The sequence below is a fragment of the Salvelinus sp. IW2-2015 genome, linkage group LG36 (assembly GCF_002910315.2).
Source record: "Salvelinus sp. IW2-2015 linkage group LG36, ASM291031v2, whole genome shotgun sequence".
NCBI classification, from domain to species: domain Eukaryota; kingdom Metazoa; phylum Chordata; class Actinopteri; order Salmoniformes; family Salmonidae; genus Salvelinus; species Salvelinus sp. IW2-2015.
This window is the reverse complement of record NC_036875.1, coordinates 5,733,682-5,738,605: the sequence shown is the minus strand read 5'-3', so window position 1 is coordinate 5,738,605 and position 4,924 is coordinate 5,733,682.

Below are 4,924 nucleotides of genomic sequence, written 5' to 3'. Positions count from 1 at the left end.
AAAATTGACCAGTGGTACACCTTTATGCACTTCAAGAAATTCAGTCTTAACCCTGAAAGGCCCCAGAGTGTGTAACACCACTAAGCAATGGGCACCACCAAGCAAGCGACACCATGAAGACCAAGAAGCTCTCCAAACATGTCAGGGACAAAGTTGTGGAGAAGTACAGATCAGGGTTGGGTATAAATAAAATATCTGAAACTTTGAACATTTCACGGAGCGTCAGGGACAAAGTTGTGGAGAAGTACAGATCAGGGTTGGGTTATAATAAAATATCTGAAACTTTGAACATTTCACGGAGCACCATTTAAATCCATTATTAAATATTGGAAAGAATATGGCACCACAACAAACCTGACAAGAGAGGGCCGCCCACCAAAGCTCACGGACCAGGCAAGGAGGGCATTAATCAGAAAGGCAACAAATAGACCAAAGTGATGGATGATGGATGGCGCTGAAAAAAGCTCCACTGCGGAGTTTGGGATATCTGTCCATAGGACCACTTTAAGCCGTACACTCCACAGAGCTGGGCTTTATGGAAGAGTGGCCAGAAAAAAGCCATTCCATTAAATACCAAAATAAGCAAACACGTTTGGTGTTCACCAAAAGGAATGTGGGAGACTCCCCAAAAATATGGAAGAAGGTACTCTGGTCAGATGAGACTAAAATGTTGCTTTTTGGCCATCAAGGAAAATGCTGTGTCTGGCGCAAACCCAACACCTCTCATCACCTGAGAACACCATCCCCATAGTGAAGCATGGTGGTGGCAGCATCATGCTGTTGGGATGTTTTTCATCGGCAAGGACTGGGAAACTGGTCAGAACTGAAGGAATGATGGATGGCGCTAAATAAAGGGAAATTCTTGAGGGAACCCTTTTTCAGTCTTCCAGAGATTTGAGACTGGAATGGAGGTTCTGGTTTGCGCCAGACATAGCGTTTTCCTTGATGGCCAAAAAGCATCAGCTGTTCCTGACGAGTGTGTAATCAYGCTCTCCGTAGCTGACGTGAGTAAGACCTTTAAACAGGTCAACATACACAAGACTGTGGGGCCAGACGGATTACCAGGACGTGTGCTCCAGGCATGTGCTGACCAACTAGTAGGTGTCTTCACTGACATTTTCAACATGTCCCTGATTGAGTCTGTAATACCAACATGTTTCAAGCCATAGTCCCTGTGCCCAAGAACACAAAGGCAACCTGCATAAATGACTACAGACCCGTAGCACTCACGTCCGTAGCCATGAAGTGCTTTGAAAGGTTGGTAATGGCTCACATCAACAGCATTATCCCAGAAACCATAGACCCACTCCAATTTGCATACCGCCCACACAAACATCCACAGATGATACAATCTCTATTGCACTCCACACTGCCCTTTCCCACCTGGAGAAAAGGAACACTTATGTGAGAATGCTATTCATTTACTACAGCTCAGTCCCCTCAAAGCTCATCACAAAGCTAAGGATCCTGCGACTAAACACCTCCCTCTGTAACTGGATCCTGGACTTCCTTACGGGCCGCCCCCAGGTGGTGAGGGTAGGTAGCAACACATCTGCCACGCTGATCCTCAACACTGGATCTCCTCAGGGGTACGTGCTCAGTCCCCTCCTGTACATCCTGTTCACCCACGACTGCATGGCCAGGCACGACTCCAACACCATCATTAAGTTTGCAGACAACACAACAGTGGTAGGCCTGATCATCGACAACGACGAGACAGCCTATAGGGAGGAGGTCAGAAATCTGGCCGGGTGGTGCCAGAATAACAACCCATCCCTCAACGTAACCAAGACTAAGGAGATGATTGTGGACTACAGGAAAATGAGGACCGAGCACGCCCCCATTCTCATCGAAGGGGTTGTAGTGGAGCAGGTTGAGAGCTTCAAGTTCCTTGGTGTCCACATCAACAACAACACTAGAATGGTCCAAACACACCAAGACAGTCGTGAAGAGGGCATGACAAAGCCTATTCCCCCTCAGGAAACTAAAAAGATTTGGCATGGGACATGAGATCCTCAAAAGGTTCTACAGCTGCAACATCAAGAGCATCCTGACTGGTTGCATCACTGCCTTGTACGGCAATTGCTCGGCCTCCGACCGCAAGGCACTACAGAGGGTAGTGCGTTCAGCCCAGTACTTCACTGGGGCTAAGTTGCCTGCCATCCAGGACCTCTACACCAGGCGGTGTCAGAGGAAGGCCCTAAAAATTGTCAAAGACCCCAGCCACCCTAGTCATAGACTGTTCTCTCTACTACCGCATGGCAAGCGGTACCGGAGTTGCAAGTCTAGGACAAAAAGGCTTCTCAACAGTTTTTACCCCCAAGCCATTAAGACTCACTGAACAGGTAATCAAATGGCTACCCGGACTATTACATTGTGTGCCCCCCCCCCCCCCCCAAACCCTCTTCTTTACGCTGCTGCTACTCTCTATTTATCATATATTGCACAGTCACTTCAACTACACATAAATGTACATACTACCTCAAAATGGCCGACCAACCGGCTCCCGCACATTGGCTTACCGGGCTATCTGCATTGTGTCTCACCCACACCCGCCAACCTCTCTTATGCTATTGATACTCTCTGTTCATCATATATGCATAGTCACTTTCAGCCTGACAAACCGGTGTCTGTATGTACCCTCGCTACTTTTATACCTCGACTAGCTATATAGCCTGTCTTTTTACTGTTTTTGCACCATTGGTTAGAGCCTGTAAGTAAGCACTTCACTGTAAGGTCTAACACTGTTGTATCGACACACATGACAAATAACTTTGATTTGATTTACCTTCCAGCAGGACAATGACTTTAAGCATACTGCTAAGCAAACTTGGGTGGTTTAAGAGAAACATTTAATATTATTGGAATGACCTAGTCAAAGCCCAGACCTCAATCTGAAATGAGAATCGTCTGGTGTGAATAAAGATTGCTGTACACCAGCGGAACCCATCCAACTTGAATGAGCTGGAGCAGTTTGGCCTTGAAGGAATTGGCCAAAAATCCAGTGGCTTAGATGTGCCAAACTTTTAGAGAGACATACCCCCAAAGAGACTTGCAGCTGTAATTGTGCAAAAAGTCTCTACAAAGTATTGGACTTTGGGGGGGGGGATAGATATGCACGCTCATGGTCCTGTTTTTTGGTGGTTATTTCTGTTTTTTCATAATATGTTGCATTTTCAAAGTTAGTCGTGTGTAAATCAAATGATACAAACCCACCAAAAGAAATCAGTTTTAATTCCATGTTGTAAGGCAACAAAATAGGAAAAATGTCAAGGGGGGTGAATTCTTTCGCAAGCCACTGTATACGGGTAAGAGTCTAGCTACAGTTTCAGATATTATACATTTCTAAATTCATCAGAAAGTTGTTTTCATTGCAAGTTGAAGTTAGCTAGCTGACATTAGATGGCTGGTTCGCTAGCTAACATTGTGTTTATGATCTGTGTGTAGTAATGTTCTCAGAATGCCATTTCACATTGCTAGCTATAGCCTAATGTTAACTAGCTAACATTGTACCTGTTTGGTTAACTTTAGCTAGTTATGACAATCGTATTGCTATTACTCTATGAATTGTTTAGCTAGCTAGCTACATTGTCTAAACAAAAGACCCCAAGTTAAAGCTTACTGTTAGCTAGCTGATGTTAGATTGGCTGGCTTGCTGGCTAACATTTCGTGTATGATCTGTGTGTGGTGAGATCTCAGAATGCCGTTATCACATAGCTAGTTAACATTAGGCTATAACTAGCAAACATTGAACCTGTCTGGTTAACTTTAGCTAGCTATGACAATCGGTTTGTATTGCTAGTACTCTATGGATTGGGATTATGGTTCATTGTATAGCTAGCTAGCTACATGTCTAAACAAAATATCAAGTTAAAGCTTACTGTTAGCTAGCTTACGACCCATCAAGTTGATTATTATTATAATATGAATATATTTGTATTTGGAATTTGTCTTTTAGCATCAGTAGAACRCGCCTGACTCTCCTCCTCCAGTCATACAAGAAGAATGGTCTAATGCCTCCCACCAAAAAGAGAGCTGGCCCAAGCAAGCACAGGTTACACCTGAAGCATGAGGACTTGCAGCGAGTGGTGAACTTCAACAACTATGCAGGACATAAACACTTTGGTGGAAAGCTGCTGCCATCCTGTCACAGCTGTCTTCCTCTTCTTCCTCTGAAGAGGTGTAACAAGGATCTGACCAATACGCAGCGTGGTAGGTATCCATGTTTTAATATAGAAAACTGAACTATGAACACCAATACAAAAACAATAAACGTGAACAAACCGTAACAGTCCCGTGTGGCACAAACACTGACACAGGAAACAATCACCCACAAAATACCCAAAGAACATGRSTGCCTAAATATGGTTCCCAATCAGAGACAACGATAAACACCTGCCTCTAATTGAGAACCAATCTAGGCAACCATAGACTTAAACACCTATAATGAACACAACCCCATTATTCTATAAAAAACCCTAGACAGTACAAACACCCTAGACGAGACAAAAACACACAAACCACCCTCGTCACACCCTGACCTAACCAAAATAATAAAAAGAACAAAGATAACTAAGGCCAGGGCGTGACAGTACCCCCCCCCCCAAAGGTGCGGACTCCGGCCGCAAACCCTGAACCTATAGGGGAGGGTCTGGGTGGGCATCTGTCCATGGTGGCGGCTCTGGCGCTGGACGTGGCCCCCACTCCACCATAGTTAATTCCCGCTTCCGTGGCCTCCTCTCAATGGCGACCCTCCAAATTAACCCCACTGGACTGAGGGGCAGCTCCGGACTGAGGGGCAGCTCCGGACTGAGGGGCAGCTCCGGACTGACTGACGGCTCTGGCAGGTCATGGCTGACTGACGGCTCTGGCAGGTCCTGGCTGACTGACGGCTCTGTCAGCTCCTGTCTGGAGGGCGGCTCTG